Genomic DNA, 20492 nt, shown 5'->3' with positions numbered 1-20492 from the left:
ATATCTTTATTATAAAGAATGCAGGGTAAGGGAGATGCGAGGAAGTCCAGTTAGTTATATAAAAAATGTGTTGAATGGTTGGTTTTCTTTTCTTCTTTTTCTTTTTTTCTTTTTCTTGTTCTTTTACTTTTTTCTTCAGTGTATGTTTCTAACTTTGTATTTGAAAACTTAATAAAATATTTATTAAAAAAAAAGAGAGAGAAAATCCTTTCGCTTTTCTGGGGTGCAGGGAAGTCTCAGAGCCGGAGGTTGGGGAAGGGACCCCCTTTGCTCTGCCCTCTTCTCCCGTCTTAGATTCGCATGGGGGTCCCCGCCCGAGCTTGCGTGGCCACCGGGCCACACAAGGGCCGCGCTCTACGCGGCGCACCTTGCTAGCCGCGCAGCTGTCCTCCGCGGCTGCGGAGCGGCCCTGCGCCGGTGCCCAGCCCCTCTGGGCGCCCGCTGCGCTGCCAATGACAAGTGGGCGACGTCGCCATAGGCATCCTCCGAGTCTTCCAGCCCTTTTTTGGGTTGGAAGCTGTCTCGTTCGCCCTTCTCCTTTCTTCACCCTGCGCGCAATTTTCCTCCCTCGTCTCCCTCCCCATTTCTCTCTCCTTCCTTCCTTCCTGACTGACGGGCTCGGGCTCTGGCTCCGGCTCGAGCTTTGGCTCGGGCTTTGGCTCGGGCTCGGGCAGCCACAGCGTCGGCGGTGTTGGCGATCGGCGGCGCGGGGGGATGGCCCTCCCGGGGGAGCCAGCGCTGCTCAATGGGGTTGCCAAGGAGACAGGCCGGCCGCCCCCCGCCCGGCGCCCCCCGCCGCGCCGGTGCCCGTTATCGAGCTGGTGCGCGCCGGGCGCCCTATAAAAGCCGCGGACGCGCCAAGCGTCTACAGGCAGAGCCAGCGCGGCGCTCTGCTGGAGGGGCGCCCGAGATTATTGGGGGGGCTCCGCCCCCCCAATAAAATTTTTGAGGGGGCTCAGGCCCCCTCAAGCCCCATGGAGTCGGCGCCTATGGCTTGCAGGCAAGCGTTTCCCAATTGTTGGTGTTTATACTACATTTTTAAGATTTGCCTTGAGACAGTCTTTAAACCTCTTTTGTTGACCACCAGCATTACGCTTTCCATTTTAAAGTTCAGGCTTTGTTGTTTTTCATTTGGTTAATAGCAGTACACAACTCTCCCAGATTTGGAGATACCGCAAGCTCATCTCTAACTTGTTTTTGTGAAATTTGTGAGAGGACCTCAGCAGCTACGGGGAAGTTGTGGTTAAAGAGATGTTGGTAATGTTCTTTCCAGCGCAGTGCAATAGCTTTTTTATCTTTTAGAAGTGTGGTACCGTCTGCTGAGCGTAGGGGGCATATGCCATGATTTATTGGCCCATATGCACACATACACACAAATGCGCACTCAGATTGTTGTAAGCAAAAAATGCCTTATCTCCTTCGTTATGCCAATAAAGAAAACTCAGGAGACTGCAGGGTAGAAATCCAATGTTGTTTATTGCAAAGCAATAGGTTACAATGGGATAGCTCCACAAAAGTTGCAACCCCGCCCAGTGGTCCAGGCAGTGGTATTTATAAAGTTTCAAACAAAGCATTTCAATTTCCACCAATTGTACTTCATTACCTCATTTAAGTTGATAGATCAATCATATGCATAAGTATTGGCTGTTTCTGCTGACTAAGCTCGGATTCCCACCGTGTTCTGCGATGACCTTGCAGGAATACATTGTGCTAGTGTGCATGTTGGGAACCTGTGTCACGTGTAGCCATTTGCATCATGGAGCAACTTATGTTCTAGCTTTGTGCTGTATCTTTGTGATTTACATATTAGCTGTATTTCTGCTCCCACGAGAGTGACACATGTTGAAAAATAATCAGTTTCATAAAGTAACAGGCTACCATAATTTCTCTATTAGAAGCACACTCAAGGATTTACAGGGGAACACATTATCACATTTATTGTGGCCCTTTGGGCCATTCCCACAAGATCACCCCACACTGGTTACACCCAGGGAACACAATGGGGGGAAATAAACAGGGTTTTTTAAAACCGAGGAACGGAATTCCAATCAATAAGATTTATAGGGCAGGGCTAACATCTAACGAAAGAATGGCAACTTCAACAGATGGAATATGCACAGTTTGCAGACCTAACATATAGAATAAAAGAACAAGAAGAACATATGTTTAAAGAAGATTGGACAATGTTTATTGAATATATGGGGGGGAATTGTGTATACTTGAAAACGTTGGCAGCTTTAAGATAAATTCAACAATGTAAATAAGTTTTGATGGATGTAATACAGTAATGGAATACTGAAAAGTTTAGTTTATGTAAAAGATGCAGGAATTTATGCTATGCAAAATGAAGCAAGGAAAGCGAAGGAGGGGAGTTACTGATATTTTAAGATTGTTTAAATGAATATTCAAAATTGCAAAACAGAAATTTTAATGAAAATTTTATATATTATATATATGTTCAATGCAGGATTGGTGGTTTGCTGCTTGTTTATGTTATTGTTGTTGTCTGTAGTGCAAATGTGTTTGTAGTGTGCACAGGGTAGATAAATGCCAGGAATGAGGTGTGCACCTTCAACAAGGTACCACATTAAAGACATGCTTTTGAAGGGATAATGAACTAGGTCTCCAAGGACTGAAGCAGGCATATAGAAATGTGATGCTGCATAAATATAACAGGACCCAGTACAGAGTACAAACCTAGAATTACAGACTCGTGGAACTGGGGGCCACACCAAAGGCCATCTAGCCCAACCCCCTGCAATGCAGGAATCACAGTGAAGAGTCCCTGACAGATGCCCCCCCCCCAACTTGCTCTGCTTCAGGACCCTTTGCCTATTGCTTCATTACAGAGGCCAGAATTTTGCTTCCTCTCATATTCAAGATTTTTGTACTTGCATTGCTGTATATAAAACTGGGACTTTTCCATATTGTCTTCTAAATGGAGAAATTGATTGTTGGTCTTGTGGAGAAGTTAGCTTTCTTGTCTTCAGGGTAAATGACTTAAGAGGAATATTCATAGGAAACTGCCTTGGACAGTGTCAGTCATTGACCCATCCACCTCAGCGTCGTCTACACTGACCGGCAGCATCTCTCCCGGGTTTCAGACAGGGAACCTTCTCTGCCCCACCCGGAGATGTCATCCAGGATCATCTATGAGGATGGTGATAAGGCAAAGCGGATTGTCTAATCCTGTGCTATGGACACCCCTAGACCTGGGAGTCTTCTACTGCATTTCAAGGGATGCTGGGATTGTCTCCCTTTGGAAATGGGGCTGAATGAAGAATGATCCGATATAAAAACATGAACTCCAAAAGAGAAGATTCACCTGCAGACGGAACAGCAGGTGCTTCAAAGTTCTGAAGAAACATCAGGAGGGGTAAGTTTGGCCCAGGGTCAAGGTGGGTGGGTTGCCACGGTAACAATGACTTGCCCTCCTTTGTGACATCTCCTGCTTCTCCCTTAAAACCCACCAAATACAGGTGTCCATTGTGGGTTAGTGAGGAGAGACAGAGAGAGTTTTTGGTGCTCTTGGTGGTAAGCAGTGCATTTGGATTTGGACACCATGTTCAGAGCGTAAGTAGTATTTCTTCCCCTTCTCTATGCCTCCTGGGGTGGGATCCTGGAATCCCCTGCACATCCTCAGCCCCCTGACATTGTCTTGACCAGTCACTCCTCTCCCGAAGAGCTCAGCTCCTCCACACTCTTTCCCTGCCTTCCTATTTCCTCTCCTCTCCCATCTCATCAATTACATTCATTGTTCACATTCATAGGCCAGCCATCCTCCCAGGAGCTCAAGAGGGCATACATGGTTCTCCCCGCCACCAGTTTTTGCCCTCACATCAACCCTGCAAAGTAAGCTAGGCTGAGGGAAAAAAGACTGGCTGAAGGTCAATCAGTGAGCTTCATGAAGATTCGAACCCTGGTCTTCCAGGTCCCCCTAGTCCAGCACTCTAACTACTACATGTCTCCCCGCCTCCATCTTCCATCTCTCCGTCAAGCCCTTTCTGTGGGTCTCTGTCTGTAAGCAAGACTCCACCACCTTCCTCTCTCGGCCGCCCAGTGTTGTTCTGCTCATCTTCTTGGACCCCTTGATGCTTGGAGGACCCACCTAGCAGTCTCCTCCCTCTCTGGGCAGGGCTGTCCTTCAAAGACTAGGCAGAGGCACCCTTTGAATGCTGGCATGCTTCTCTTTCCTTCAGGGTGGAGTGTTGCAATCCCTCATGGGATTAGCATAGCAGGAAAAGGAGAGCAAAGGCCTCTCTGGTCCAGCGGCCAACCAGATGTCTCTAGGAAGCCCACAAGGATTGTCCTCTAACAGGTGGCTTCGGTGGTAGACTGCCTCTAAACCTGGAAGTTCTACATACTGTAGCTATTTCAGATCTTAACTGCAAATACTCTCCTCCTCCTCCATGAAGAGGTGTGACCCCCTCTTTCCAACCTTGCAAGGCAGTTGTCCTTTGCATATTTTGGCTGCCAATTTCACAAACCAATTAAGTGTTATGTGAAGAAATGCCCATTGATGTTAATGAATGACCCAAAGCTCTGCTATTCGATGGGGCAAAAATCTCTCTCATGTCTGTTTCATAAAATCTATATACCACTTCATTGTGTATATATATATATCTCACACCTCGAAGCGGTTTACAAGAGGGTAAAACAATGTCGACAAGGCCTCGTTCCTGTCAGCAATCATGCTGCAGTATCCTGCACTAACTGCAGCTTCCAGGTCAAACACAAGGGAAGCCCGACGTATAGTGCATGGCATCTAGTCTTGAAGCAATCAGGGCCTGAACTATGGTAGCCAGGCTCTCTCGGTTCTGGAGTGGCAGGAGCTGGTACCTCCTTTCTCTCCAAGCCCTGAATGTTCTTGGCTGCCTCTCTGCAGCTGTTATGAAGTCCTACAGTTCATTCAATTGCAGAAAGAGGGAAGGAATTGGGAGGGATGTGATGTCAATTCTCTATTAGGCTAAATGTATCTCTGTTCTGCATCATCTCTTCTAGGTTCAAGCGACTGAGAAGCTTCATGCAGCCAGAAAGGAGCAATGAAGTGGCCCCGCTCCAGCACAAGGAACAGCCTGTGGCCAGTGGCGGAGGAAGCCAGAACATCAAAGAAGACGGGCACCCAGAGGAGGGGCCATCTGCCCATCATGATGGGGGGATTCGCCCTTCTAGGGGTGCCATCGGGGGTGCCCAATGCTCTAGGAGGTGCCATCGCCTCAGAAAGAACAGAAAAGTGGCCCCACTGCAAGAAGAAGCTTATGCCTCCAGGTAAGGAAGTTCCCCCCGCGCCATTTTTGGAAGGGCAGGAATAGGCTAGGGTGGCAGCTCAGGGTCTAGGATTTGTGGGGGAGGGGAAGCTAGTAAGAAAAAACCAAAAGAGCCAGACTGCTGGATCCAACCCAAGGTTCATCTGGTCGAGCATCTGGAAACCCACCCCAGTGGCCAGCCACTTTTGTGGGGTTGATGAAGATGCTATTGACTGAGAGAGGAGAGGAAGCATTTCTAGTGGAAGCTGGAGGCAGAGGCAGCTGGTAGGACAGGGCTAGGGGACAGCGGTCAGCTAGAGGGCCACATTCTCTTGTGAGCCGCATTCGGGGGGCTGCAGGCCAAGACTGGCACCCAAGGCCTGGGGTTTGCCACCCCTGTAGTAGGAGTGTAGAAGTAGGGGAACCAAGGAGAAGATTATTAGAATAATCTTTGAAGCTGCAAAGGGACGAACTAACCTGTCCCCGTGTCCTTCTCTTGTTGCAGTTGTGCCGAAGCTCTTCGAGACTCTTCCGAAGCCTGAGGTTAGTACTGGGGGGAGCAAAAGAGGAGGGACTGGATCCCCCAGACCCTCTGCCCGCTGACTGTGGTCTTTGTTCCCAGTTCTGCAGTCTCTGAATACTTCCACCCCCACCCTCCAAAAGGCTCCCAAAGCAACTAATGCAAATAATGTGGCGTGTCCCTGGGGTGTCAGGATGATGCCAGAGGCATGTCCTGCCCTCTTCCCTGGTGCTGCCCTTCCACCTCTGCAGGGCTGCCCTTCCACAGGCTGCAGGGCCCATGGAGGTCCTCTGGGGCAAGGGATGGGGCCCAAGCCTGAGGGAGGCCAGTCTTTCCTGGCTTGGGCCTCCTTGTGGGCTCTCTTGCACCCGTCAATGGTGGGTTTTGTAGTTTCACCAAAGGCATCTCATCCAGCTTTCTCTTTCCTCTGCAGAAGGCAATAGCCCTACAACAGCTGCCGCACATGTGCCCAGCACCTGAAGAAGGTAAATTACGGTAATCTCCATACCTTGGGACTTTTCACTTAGTAGCTTTATGGTTCATGCCCGGGAAAGACCTCCCAGGCCTTCTTGCTGCATTTGCTGTGCCTTGCAGGCCTTTTTCACTTCACCTCAGTAGGCAGGGCCCTGACTGACTCCAGCTACAAAAGCTGAGGTGGCTGAACCCTTGGGTTTGGGTATTGTTTAGAATGCTTAGTTGAGAAAGGCTATTAATTCAGTCTCTCTTTTTCATTCTCTTCCAGAGGACATCATTGCCGAAGATATAGAATGACTTTGATTTGGAGAACTTATACCTTTCTTTTTCATTCTCTTCCAGAAGACCTCCTTATTGAAGACCTAAAATGAGCTTCTAGTGTGCTGCGCTCAGAGACGGGTCGAGGGAAGGTGCTCTGCTATGGTGGAGCACACCCTATCGCGGAAAAAGGGAGTTAGGGGAGAACGAGAGTGATGAGATTGAGATTGAGAAGAACCAAGAGAGGGAGAGGGAAGACGACGCAAGATTGCCTTGAGAGTTGGGAGGAGAGAAACGCAGGAAGGCGAATGAAGACAGGGAAGGAGGGAGGAAGGATTGAAGAGAGGTGAAAATGGCGGGGACAAATGCTGACTGCTGACTCACCCTTACCGTGTCAGGAAGAAACCGGAAACAACGAAAAAAATTAGTCCTTTTGGGGATGAAGTCTATTTAGAACTCTAAACCTCAGAATGTATCATAAGTTGGTATCATAGTGGCTTTATGATGTGGAGGGTCTTAGTATCTCATTGCCAAATTTCATCCACCATATAAACAAGCAGGGAAGGAATCTGCAGTCCAGGGATAGCACAACACCTCTTCTTCTTTGGCGATCCCTCATAGCCAAGTAAGATTGTCTTCCATAAACACGGTTTTAACAATGAGTCCGTAAGTGACTGTGGAGGCCAATTCTGGATCCACACGTCCTTCCACAGTGGGGACATTGGTTCCCTTGCGTCCTGAGTTCAAGTGCCTTCAAAGCCCATGACACGTTTGGTAAAGGCTGTTCTCCAATTGGAGCACTTGCAGGCAAGTGTTTCCCAATTGTTGGTGTTTATACTACCATTATATTACCGTATTTAAAGATTTGCCTTGAGACAGTCTTTAAACCTCTTTTGTTGACCACCAGCATTACGCTTTCCACTTTTAAGTTCAGAATAGAGTCGTTGCTTTGGAAGACAATAATCAGGCATCCGAACAACACGACCAGTCCAACAAAGTGCTTTGACACTGGTGATCTTTGCTTCTTCCAGTACACTGGTAATAAGTTCGCCTGTCTTCCTAAGTGATTTGTAAAAAATTTCAGAGACACCATTGATGGAATCTTTCGAGCAGTTGGAGCTGGCGTTTATAAGTGGTCCATGTTTCACAAGCATACAGTAAGGTTGGTAGTACAACAGCTTTGTAAACAAGCATTTTGGTTTCCCTGCAAATGTCCCAGTCCTCAAACACTCTGCACTTCAATCGGGAGAAAGCTGCACTCGCAGAGCTGAGCCAATGCTGGAATTCGGCATCAGTGTCGGTCCTTATGGAAAGATAACTGTCCAGGGTCTACATTGGTATCTGTTGCCCCTGTAGATCATGCCACCTGAGGCCTCACCTTGCCTCTTGGGAGGCCTGGCCCTGAATTAGGGCCCTGCTCTGCTGCCCTCTGTGATGCCAGTGTTGTGCTCCACTGTTCCACTTGCTGAATGTGTGGGAACGGGGTCCCTGGTGGCAGCCGCCAACAGCAATCCCCAAAACAGGGATTTCTGTGGGTGAGAAGGAGCTAAGCTAGCCTGCGGCACCTTGGATCTGAACTGGGGCAAATCATGTGCTCTAAGTACAGATTTGACTGTTATTCCAGCATTGTACATGAAGCAAGGGGCGCAAGGCTAAGGTAAAGGCTCTCATAAGGCCATCTAGCAAATTTGGGGCTGGACCGAGCTTTCAACTATGAGCTTTCAGCCCATAAATTTAGTCACGAAACTTATTCTGGTTCTCAGTCCGGAACGATGAAGCATGTTTAGTGCGTCACTGAAGCCATAGCACAATTTGTCCTGTTTCATACATTGCAATTAGGAATAATATGACTGGAGATGATTTCATAAATATCTTATCAGTTTCATCTTGGGACCTCGGTTCCATTTCTGCAACCTTCTCCGGATTTTTACTGTTGGTTTTTACGATTCCTTTTCCACTTACGAGCGCTAGAAAAGAAGAGCAGATGATGGATTGCTTTCATGAAAGTTTTCCAGGCAAGTCTCACTTAGAGTTTAAATGCACAGTGCTTTTTATAGGTTGTGTGAATCATTTTAAAGTTTCTCCATAAATTTCAAGCCATAAAGACCCTTGACACCAGTTTTTGTTTGTTTGTTTACATTTAAAAAAAAAAAATCTCTTGATGGCTGCTCCTATTCACATTATTAGCTGTGGGTGAAGTATAATTTGTTTTGGCTCAGAAAATGTATGCTACAGAAATGCCAGGGCTTTTCAAAATGTGTCAGAGCTAACGGCTCACATTTGCACAAGCCAAGAAAAACTATGACAAAGAGCATAACAATGGCTTTTGAACTTCTGTTGGAGAGGAAGAAAATCCATCTTTCTATTTTTGCTTTTGGCAGCGGAGAGGCAAACTTGACATACGTTCCCCACCCTCAGAAAAAGATTTGAGTGAAAGCGCTGTCTCTGATGTCGCTCTCCCTCTTCTGTTCTCTCTCCTATCTTTGGCCAGCCAGAATAGCTGGATTTTCACACTGAAAATTTAGAAAGTACAGGATGAAGGAACTAGGAAGGTGGCCCTCCATGTGTTCCTGTTTTCCAAGAACAGTCCCGGATTTACAGAAGCTGTCCTGGTTTCTGATTTGATCCTGGAATGTCCTGCTTTTCCTTAGGACGTCCCTATTTTTATCAGAGAATTGTTGGAGGGTATGAAGTTCTGCAACCCCTGAGCCAAGGAGATACAGCCTTTAGAAGACATCTGAAGGCAGCCCTGTAGAGGGAAGTTTTTTTGATGTTTAATATTTTATTATGTTTTTATATCTTTTAGAAGCTGCCCAGAGTGATTGAGGCAACCCAGTTAGGTATAAATAAATTATTATTATTATTATTATTATTATTATTATTATTATTGAATTGGATGTCCCTATTTTCATCGGATAAATGTTGGCGGGTATCAGATTGGTAGGTCGCAACTTGTATACGCCTGATTTAAATAAAGAAGCCTTACTGTACTAAAGATCTGAGCAGGTAATGTAGGAAACCGTACTCCTTTTATTCTAAACCTGCTGGTATAAAGCCGTACATGTTCGTTGGGCCATGTACTGTGTGAGGACTGAGGAGGGACTGCTGGAGTTTGTTTATTTAGGGCAGGGTCAGCAACGTTTTTCAGCCACGGGCTGGTCCACTGTCCCTCAGACCTTGTGGGGGGCCAGACTATATTTTGGGGAAAAAATAAATGAACAAATTCCTATGCCCCACAAACAACCCAGAGATGCATTTTAAATAAAAGCACACATTCTACTCATGTAAAAACACGCTGGTTCCCAGACCATCTGCGGGCCGGATTGAGAAGGGCCTTAGGTTGCCCACCCTGATTTAGGGGCACACACCTGTCGTTCAAAGTGGTGCAATGCCAGCAGAAACGTGTCATTGTGCAGAATCCAAAGTTAACTTCCGAGAAGTGACTTTCAATAAGCCTCCCGCTCAGACTGGCTATTGCGAGCCCTTGGGGTACCCGTGAGATCTGTTTGAGAAATTCCCATGCTCGTATCGCAAGAGAAGAATCGTGGAAAGGTGTCTGTGTCCCGCATAAGGGCTGGCTTGAAAACAGAGCGGTCTATTTTGTCAGCCAAGTGTCTCCCCCACTCCTCGCACACCTCCCTTTTGCACACGCGCATGCTACAAACAGGGAGGGCTTCTTTCATTGCTCCACATTTGGCAGAGACTTAGCTGCTTCTGTTTATAAAGGCCCAAGCAGTCAGCGAGGGGAGAGAATGTGCTATTGGTTTAGTTAGTTTATGACTTGCAGCAGCAGCAGCTCCAAAGTTGTATCCCGGAGGATCTCAATTCTCTGCTCCTCTTTCAGCTGTGCAAAGTCAGCATCACTGCTACTGACTGAGGGCTTTCAGGTCACTGATTGACGGGATCTCGGCTGGTTTCGTGCTTTCAGGGAAGAGTTGCAAGAGCAATCCACCAAGGAAAAGGAATGCATGCCTCTAGAAGGTAGGTGAAACACGTTGGTAAAAGGGAAAGCAGGAGAGCATGTCATGCAGAGTTTTCCATCACGACAGGCAAATATTATGGAAGCTGGTGCTATATAATCAAAACTTTATTGCGGTCCCACCAATTTCAAAACTAGATATGGTTAAAATGACCAGACAGACAGAAGGAAGAAACCAAGGCAGTCATTTTGTTTTATCTAGGGCATAGTGATCTTTGTTTCTTATAACCTCTGAAAGAAACTTTGCCACGGCCAGTGTACTATCATCTGACCTGTCTTCCAAAATATATTTAATATGGGAGGCTTTGGATTTTCCCTGCAAATTTGCCAATGAGGGTTTACTCAGACTCAGTTGATCCCTTGCTTGCTCATATTACCCACAATACAGAAGGATCTGTTTCATGCAATCAACGTCCTGGGAACATAAACAAAGCCTATTCTGATAGGGGATGCCTCTCAGTCTGCCATTTAGAACTTCCGAGGGAAATACGTTTAGTCTGGCTTTGGTAAATAAACGCCAGTAGGTAGGTACAGACAAATTCCTAAGGTATGAGGATATCTGAAAGTCATACCCATATTGGATTCCAGCTGCAACCGGGCTACAAATTCCATAAGATCGGGATGGTGCTATATTTTATCTGCAGCTTCAGACTACTGTGATGAAAGACCTACTAGGGGATAAATAATGAGGCTGCTGAAACGGTGGTTTGGTTTTGCAATGGAAAGAACTAAGGGTTTCTTCATACAACATTGTTAAGACACAAGTAGCACAATTAGGACACTTCCTGGGGGAAGGAAGGGCCATAGCTTTGTAAGAGAGCATCTACTTTGCATGCGGAAGATTAGGCTTAGGCTTTAATCTTTAGCATCTTTAGGTAGGGCTAGGAGAGACTCTCTGTAAAATAACACCTTAAACGTTAGTAGTGGCAACAGGCTAAATCTATTGTTTCTTTTTTTCTTTTGGCAGAATACACTGCCTTCGTGCTCACAGGCCAAAACCTGCTGCTACCACCGGAGAGGCAGTGCAGAATTCTTGTGGGTGCAAACAGCGGTGTCGAAATGAGCAAACTGCCGTCGGTACACTCTACACACTCATTGTCATGGTCATCCTAATTGCAATTTGGGGAGTCTGGGCCAGGAAAGATTTCTGAGCATGCTGAAGGACGACGTTCGATATCAAAAGCTCAGAGGGACAGGAAGGGCAAAATGCTCGACTTATACACACCGGAACTGTTATGGAAGGACAATTGCTGATGGATGCAAAGTCTCTCTCTGCCCCTCTTTCTGGCAACGCTCAAAATTCAAGAGAGAAAAGAATGCAAAGTGATGATTCTTTCGAGACTGCTTTGTATAATGATGATCATAAAATGATGCAGCTTTTGTAAATCCTGTAAATGTAAAATATAAATATAAAATATACCTATTTTAAGAAGGCTGGGTCAGTGTTTTCGCTTGGTGTAATTTCTTCTTTGATTTAACAGGTTCCCAGTTTCGTAGCACCGAACTTGGGCAGGGTCATCCAGAAAGAGTGGAGTGGTTAATCATATCATTGGATCTCAGTGGATCTGGTTCATTATCTAATAACTCACGTCAACATTCGGTCAATCCCTAAAATAGGACAATGGCAACAAGGATGTGACTGCTCTTCCTGCTACACAATGGTAATAGAGAACTAGACTTGATGTTGTTATAGTTTAATTCATTGTGTGATGCTTTGGCTGCAAGTTGCAGGTGCAAATAAGGCTCTCTCTGGGCACAGCACATAGACCATGTGAATCTCTGCCTTAGTGGAACACACCCACCCCACCTCACACCACAGAAATTAGACAGTCTTCTTCCTCCATACCCAAGCAATTTGCTGAACAAACCACACATGCATTGAGCCATAGGAAAGAACATTTCATTAGGTATCTATAGGGCAGCTAAGTTGTTCAGGCGACCCCTGGGCATGTTGAAAGTGTGTGTGCATAATGCACAGCGTCTTTCAGTTAGAACTGTTCCATCTCTTGTGGGGTGTGCACGCAGTGTGGAACAGAAGAGATCACCCATCAGGCCCAAACATCATGAACAAATTCCAGTGATGCTATTGAACAAGGGTAACCATCATAAAACTCTTCGATTGTTGTGGACTACAACTCCCATCATCCCTGAGTACCTGTTGGCAATGCTAACTAGGCCTGCTGGGAGCTGTAGTCAAACATATCTGGAGGGAACCAGGTTAGTTACACCTGCTACTGAGTACCACTGATATTATTATCTGATCCCCTTGCATGATGTGAGAGCAGGAGCACAAATGAAGAGGAGAATAACGCAAGGAGAGCTCAAGTCCATATATTTGTAGTTCCTCACCCAGATGTAGATGAGATCCAGACTTGCTTAGTTTCCACAAGGTGCTGCATTTAGACTTATGCACTCAGTTCTGTAGACGAAGACTTTGGTGCTGTGGGAAAGGCAAAGTTGCATCTACATATCAGTTGTGCTGCTGACTCAGTAGCTGGCATTTAGAAAGCCCTTAACCTCTCTATTTTATCTGTAACGTGAATGTGTAATACTTGCTCGTCTTGATGGGTTTTTGGAGAGGTGAATTAATTAACATTACCAAAGCACCGAGCTTCTGTGATAAAGGTTATGTTTAAATATGCTATGACTGTAATGCTGCTTCTTTCCTAGAAGGTCAACACTTCGTTTATTGCCTCTCATTTTAATTTGTGGGGGCTGGCTGCACCGTATAGACTTATGTCAATAACAATAGGGGATATAAACCTGAAGATCTGCGTGAGACCTGAAATAAAATATTGCCGTGGATCACAAACCCCCAAGAGGACAGCTCCTGTTTATAGCTCCAGCCCCCCTGGGAGAAGAGCCCTGTAGCCCTGCACGAGGGGGTCAGTTGTGAGAAAGGAGAAAACAACATTTTCCCTCACTCCCCACAGGCTTTCCCTAGGTGCTAAACAACTGCCACTCCCACCATTGCTGACCATTTGGCATGCTGGCTGAGGCAGTTGGGAGAGCTGTGGCCCAAGACATCCGGAAAACCCCAGGATGGATTTTCTGCCAAAATATAGGCATTCATCAGCAGATAAGGCGATGTGAAAAGTATTCGTTACAGGCGGACAGTTTGGTACCACTGCCTCAGATACCATCAGCTCAGATTTAAAGCAATAAAAGTTATTTTCCCTTTAGAAGGATAAAATGATCCGCACAGCTCTCTTGACAGCATCCTTTTAACAAAGGAGCAAAGTATAGCTGGTGTGTTACTTAAAGGGCAGCAAAAACATTTATGCAAACCCTAAGGTATTGTTGGTGTGTTTCAACTCTAGGGGCACAAGCGGTGAAAAGGAACATTTTTACAATCCCTTCTGTTTATGTTAACTGGGCTGGAGTGATTTTTCACACATGTTCAAAAAAGGATATGACTTGAAACGTACCTGCTTGCCGTTAGTTCAAACTACCAAAAATAGTGTCTGCTCTCCAGCCAACAAGTTGGATGATATATTCCATGTGCCATTTGCTTTGTCAGGCAATGAAAACAAGCCTTTAATTTTCCATGATAATACTGCTGAAGTGTTGTTTCAGAAGCTTCAGATCCTTCCCTCTTCCAGCTCTAGATATTATCCTACAGATCCCACACCCCCACACCGGTCCAGCTTTTGAAAAGACAGATTATCCTGAAAACCTGTGAAAGCAACGAAATTGTTGGCACTACCATTTCTTCCAATCCCTTTCAAAGGAAAATATTGCAGCTAGCATAATCTTTAGCATGGGGTCCCAATTTGCAAGAATTATCTTCTAGCGTTAATGTATTGTTTCTTTTAAGTTTTGCAAACACAGGAGCTTAGGGGAAGGCTGCTAGGCTTGCCAAATAATTAAGTGACTTTTATTTTAAGAACCGATCACTACACGATTCCTAATTAGGGAACACTCATAAATGAACATCTTTCCTAGACCAGCTCTCCATTTAAATACCAAGTTACTCTCCTCATAAGTCAAATTTAGGGCTTCTGCTCTTCAAAGTTATTGTTATTAGTATTATTATTAGTATTGTTAGATTTTTATCACACCCTCCTGCCTGAAGGAGCCTAAAGGGGCAAAGTTGTGATATTTATGGGACCGCCTCTCCTGGTATGCCCCACAGAGGACCTTAAGGTCCATGAATAACCATAGTTTAGAGGTCCCGGGCCCTAAGGAAGTCAGACTATTCTCCACTAGGGCCAGGGCCTTTTTAGTGATGGCTCTGACCTGGTGGAATGCTCTGTCCCATGAGACTAGGGCCCTGCAGGATTTAACCTCCTTCTGCAGGGCCTGTAAGACCGAGCTATTCTGCCTGGATTTCAATTTGAATTTAGCCTGATCTTTTATTCCTCTCTTTTCCCTCCCCCTCCCCTTTTTATGAAGATTACCTGCTCTGGGACCCCGTATCTAATTCTCCCCTGGCCTCCTCGCTGGCCCAAATAGGGCTAACTTAACCAGCTAGCCCTGGTGACCATCTAATGTTTATTGGATGGATTTCCTTCCAAATTGATTTTTGAACTTTGAATTTATTGTTATTCACGCTTTTATATTGTATTTTATGCTGTTTTTTGTTGTATCACAATTAAGTGTTTTAAATTTGTTGTTAGCCGCCCTGAGCCCAGTTTTCTGAACCAGGAAGGGTGGGTATAAATTTTGTATTATTATTATTATTATTATTATTATTATTATTATTAAATTTGGAGTGTGATCTCAGCAGCAAACCCTCACAAAACATCGCCCCTAAGTAGTAAATGGTGGTTTGTATTTCCCTTGGAAACCACATTTAAACCCAAGTCTGCAATTATGGTTCACCGTCCATGTTAGTTTGGATGTAACTGCAAACTACTGTATAGTGTGCTGCAATCCAGGAAAAAGAGGAGCCATTAGTTCCTGGTCTAGCATTGAATGTACCTAATGTAATATGTTTATTGTATTAAGGTTAAACCAGCAATCTTTAACGAATAAAGAACAGGGTACGAGATCTTACAGGACAGAGATGGGGAGCATATGGCTTTCTAGGTATTGTTCAATTCCAGCTCCCACTAATATTTCCAATGGTTAGAGGGCAAGGGAAGCTTATAATAGGGCCAGAGTTTTATCTGTTTGACAAAATATCTTGACACCTTAATATTAGGACAGATTCTAAATTTCTCAATCCCTTTTGCCAAATTCATTCAAATGATGACTTTTACCATCTCTGCAACATGTCAGTTAATCTTCCTTCTGTTTACTCCTCCATCGAATACAGGGTTTTGCAAACTTGGGTCTCCAGCTGATTTTGGACTACAACTCCCCATCATCCCTTGCCAGCAGGACCACGGATGATGGGAACTGTAGTCCAAAAACAGCTGGAGATCCAAGCTGTTGGAAACCCTGATCTACGAGAGACTACGAGGCTCTCGGCAGGAAATTGAAGCAACTAAATGCACAAATTGTCATCTTGTCTGTCCTCCCCAGTTGAACGACGTGGCCCAGGGAGAGAGGGGAAAATAGTGGAAGTGAACAGCTGGCTTCGCAAATGGTGTAAACAGGAACGGTTTGGATTCTTAGATCACGGACTGCAGTTTCTTGAAGATGGACTTCTGGCAAGTGATGGGCTGCACCTCACAACGGTTGGGAGAAATGTTTTTGCCAAAAATCTCAGAAACCTCATCAGGAGGGCTTTAAACTGACTAATGTGGGGGAGGGAGACAGTGCTCCTGAAGGTAGGAGTCTATCAATTAATGAAGATGATCATCCAAATGTCATAGACCAAATGGAGCAAACAGCACGTGGACCTAGTGGTGGGAGGAAAAAATCCTTAAATAAGAGACACGGGGGAATGATTAATGGACTTCAATGTCTGTACACTAATGCGCAAAGCATGGGAAATAAACAAGATGAGCTTGAGCTCTTGGTACAGCAAACTAAATATGACATAATAGGCATCACTGAAACCTGGTGGGATAAGTCCCACGATTGGAATGTAATAATGGGGGGATACAATCTATTTCAGAGAAACAGACCAGACAAAAAAGGAGGAGGAGTGGCGTTATATGTCAGGGATGTGTATACCTGTGAAGAGATCCAAGATTTAGAACCTCAAAGCCAAAGTGAGAGCATTTGGGTCAAAATTAAGGGAGAGAAGAATAACAGAGACCTCATTGTGGGAGTTTACTATAGATCCCCAAGCCAAACGGAGGACATAGATGATGCCTTCCTGGAACAGATGGCCAAGCATGCAAAAGGAAGGGAGATAGTAGTAATGGGGGACTTCAATTACCCGGATATTTGTTGGACGTCAAACTCAGCCAAGAGCATAAGGTCAAACAGATTCCTCACTGGCCTTGCAGACAACTTCATTGTCCAGAAAGTGGGAGAAGCAACAAGAGGAACAGCCATTTTAGATCTGGTCCTAACCAATGTTGATGACCTGGTTAGTGGGGTGGATGTGGAAGGATCATTAGGCGCGAGTGATCATGCTCTTCTGAAGTTTACTATACAGCGGAAAGGAGCAGCCAAGCATACTAGGACTCAATTTCTTGACTTTAAGAAAGCCGACTTCATAAAACTTAGGGAAGTGCTGGGTGAGATCCCATGGACAGCAATACTAAAAGGAAAGGGAATTCATGATGGCTGGGAGTTTGTTAAGAGGGAGATAGTAAAAGCACAACGTCAGGCAATACCAATGAGACGGAAACATGGAAGGTGCCTAAAGAAGCCAGGGTGGCTATCTAAAGAACTTTTAACTGAATTAAGATTAAAAAAGGATGTGTACAAAAAATGGAAAAGGGGGGAAACCACCAAAGAGGAATTCAAACAAATAGCCAGCACGTGTAGACACAAAGTCAGAAAAGCTAAAGCACAGAATGAACTCAGGCTTGCTAGAGAGGTTAAAAGCAACAAAAAAGGCTTTTATGGGTATGTTCGTAGCAAAAGGAAGAACAAAGAAACAGTGGGGTCACTCAGAGGAGAAGATGGTGAAATGCAAACAGGGGACACAGAAAGGGCTGAACTCCTCAATGCCTTCTTTGCCTCAGTCTTCTCCAATAAAGAAAACAATGCCCGACCTGAAGAATTTGGAGCAAATGATTCAGCAAAGGAAACACAGCCCAGAATAACTAAGGAGATAGTACAAGAATATTTGGCTAGTTTAGATGTATTCAAGTCTCCAGGGCCAGATGAACTGCATCCAAGAGTATTAAAAGAACTGGCAGATGTGATCTCAGAACCACTGGCAGTCATCTTTGAGAATTCCTGGAGAACAGGCGAAGTCCCGGCAGACTGGAGGAGGGCAAATGTTGTCCCTATTTTCAAAAAGGGGAAAAGAGAGGACCCAAATAATTACCGCCCAGTCAGTCTGACATCAATAGCAGGGAAGATTCTGGAGCAGATCATTAAGCAAACAGTCTGTGAGCACCTAGAAAGGAATGCTGTGATCACCAATAGTCAGCATGGATTTCTGAAAAATAAGTCATGTCAGACTAACCTGATCTCGTTTTTTGACAGAATTACAAGCCTGGTAGATGAAGGGAACGCAGTGGATGTAGCCTACCTTGATTTCAGCAAGGCATTTGACAAGGTGCCCCATGATATTCTTGTAAAGAAGCTGGTAAAATGCGGTCTTGACTATGCTACCACTCAGTGGATTTGTAACTGGCTGACTGACCGAACCCAAAGGGTGCTCATCAATGGTTCCTCTTCATCCTGGAGAAGAGTGACTAGTGGGGTGCCACAGGGTTCTGTCTTGGGCCCGGTCTTATTCAACATCTTTATCAACGACTTGGATGATGGACTCAAGGGCATCCTGATCAAATTTGCAGATGACACCAAACTGGGAGGGGTGGCTAACACCCCAGAGGACAGGATCACACTTCAAAACGACCTTGACAGATTAGAGAACTGGGCAAAAACAAACAAGATGAATTTTAACAGGGAGAAATGTAAAGTATTGCACTTGGGCAAAAAAAATGAGAGGCACAAATACAAGATGGGTGACACCTGGCTTGAGAGCAGTACATGTGAAAAGGATCTAGGAGTCTTGGTTGACCACAAACTTGACATGAGCCAACAGTGTGACGCGGCAGCTAAAAAAGCCAATGCAATTCTGGGCTGCATCAATAGGAGTATAGCATCTAGATCAAGGGAAGTAATAATGCCACTGTATTCTGCTCTGGTCAGACCTCACCTGGAGTACTGTGTCCAGTTCTGGGCACCACAATTCAAGAAGGACACTGACAAACTGGAACGTGTCCAGAGGAGGGCAACCAAAATGGTCAAAGGCCTGGAAACGATGCCTTATGAGGAACGGCTAAGGGAGCTGGGCATGTTTAGCCTGGAGAAGAGGAGGTTAAGGGGTGATATGATAGCCATGTTCAAATATATAAAAGGATGTCACATAGAGGAGGGAGAAAGGTTGTTTTCTGCTGCTCCAGAGAAGCGGACACGGAGCAATGGATCCAAACTACAAGAAAGAAGATTCCACCTAAACATTAGGAAGAACTTCCTGACAGTAAGAGCTGTTCGACAGTGGAATTTGCTGCCAAGGAGTGTGGTGGAGTCTCCCACTTTGGAGGTCTTTAAGCAGAGGCTTGACAACCATATGTCAGGAGTGCTCTGATGGTGTTTCCTGCTTGGCAGGGGGTTGGACTCGATGGCCCTTGTGGTCTCTTCCAACTCTATGATTCTATGAATACTATGGCTGGCTTGTGACTGGCTTCACATTCCTCATGACCTCAAAGCTGAGAGAATGCCAGAGAGACCAGCAAGCCCTATCCTTTCCCTGATCAGTGCCATGAAAGCGTCCCTGAATGGAACAGATGAACTGTGGTAGGATCAAGGGGCATGCGCAAACTGAATAGCACTCACAGCTGCTGTGTTCATATGGAGGCTGGAGCCAGGCCTATTTCAGCGCTTATATGCAAATAAACACATAACACTGCTGTATAATGAATACAGGTGACTCTTGGCTTATGCTGGGATTACGTTTTGGGGATATCGCATAATGCCCAAATGGTGTATAGTAGAAACTCATTGGGTTCTATATATATCTATATTGAAATATATATCTATCTGCCAAGTGCATAAAGCTGAATGTGCCCAAGTTAAATGTGTGCAAGCTGCCAGTTACTTACACCACTAAAAGAGCTAACATGTGCTCCCTTCCATTTTTCCTGGGACACCAGAAACAGTAATAATCAGGGGCAAGGGGGCATTTAATAACCAGGTGAATTTACCTTGAGACCACTGGTGGAAGGTGTTTGCTTGCATTCAAGCTCCAATATTTCCTTTCAGGCAAACAAAGATGGCATTTTTCATTGGGCCAGACTGGCAAGTGTCCTCGTGGTTTTTTTCTCTTTTCCTGTGGTGTGTAAGCACAGCCCATTGCAAAAGTTGTTGGGAGCAATTATTGTACAATGTGCATCTTTGCTGTGTGGCCAGACTTGGGCAGGCTTGATTTTTGCAGGGTGGGGGATGCAACAGGGGTTAATGGAGGGTAGGGTACTAAATGGTAGCCCAAAATTTAGGTCCTTTCCAGCTTTCTAATACCCTCTGAGAAGAAGCATCTGCAGATCATCATCTTGTTATGATTTGTACAAGCATGTGGGTTTTGTTGCATATACAGCTGCCTTTCTGATTTCAAAACAACCTAACTTCCTAGGAATATACGAAAGATGTCTAACTTTCCCTTGTTAATCAAAATACAAGCACTGTATACATTATAAAGTGTTGGATCCAAAGCTTAAATGATCTCTGGGCCATTTTGCTGATGTCATTGTAAAAAAACCTGTGCATCAGATCTATCTAGTTAAAATACTATCACATTCCAGGAGCAAACTTGGTATTAAGGCCAAGTATGAGAGGACATTCTCTATCAAAATACTACAGCATATGCAAATCTGTTTACCCTTAGCTTCTTGTACAACTATGGGAGAAAAATGAAGACTCAGCACACTGTCCAAGTTGCACAGACTGACATTCTCAGAATCTATAAGCTACAAAAGATATGAATTATACAGTCGTA

At 45.1% G+C, this 20492-nt stretch overlaps 1 protein-coding gene and 2 long non-coding RNA genes across 10 annotated transcripts in view; 1 reads left to right on the top strand and 2 right to left on the bottom strand.

The window, feature by feature from the left end:
• Positions 1-1457: 1457 nt before the first annotated feature.
• LOC309541752 lies at positions 1458-4209 on the bottom strand. The gene is made up of 2 exons (XR_014223884.1): positions 3051-4209; positions 1458-2863 (listed from the first exon to the last, which is right to left on the bottom strand). It is a non-coding gene; the product is annotated as an uncharacterized lncRNA (long non-coding RNA).
• A 1804-nt stretch (positions 4210-6013) lies between these two features.
• On the top strand, positions 6014-11912 carry LOC309541744. The gene is made up of 3 exons (XR_014223868.1): positions 6014-6251; positions 6583-10479; positions 11445-11912. It is a non-coding gene; the product is annotated as an uncharacterized lncRNA (long non-coding RNA).
• TPRKB (TP53RK binding protein) overlaps positions 8263-20492 on the bottom strand; it is a 22450-nt gene continuing 10220 nt past the window's right edge. The window contains exons 5-9 of one of the 8 annotated variants that reach the window (XR_014223820.1): positions 19705-19829; positions 13906-14153; positions 11898-12917; positions 9793-10472; positions 8263-8465 (exon numbers count right to left, since the gene is read on the bottom strand). The gene's annotated coding sequence lies outside the window, so the exon portion shown is untranslated. Of the gene's footprint in view, positions 8466-8650; positions 10473-11897; positions 12918-13905; positions 14154-19704; positions 19830-20492 lie in introns of those variants that run through there. The other 7 variants (XR_014223821.1, XR_014223822.1, XR_014223824.1 and 4 more) reach the window with 7 other exon arrangements.

Source organism: Podarcis vaucheri (assembly GCF_965113315.1).
Source record: "Podarcis vaucheri genome assembly, chromosome: 10".
Taxonomy (NCBI): domain Eukaryota; kingdom Metazoa; phylum Chordata; class Lepidosauria; order Squamata; family Lacertidae; genus Podarcis; species Podarcis vaucheri.
Note: the sequence above shows the minus strand (reverse complement) of the source record. Positions and strands in the feature narration are given on the sequence as shown.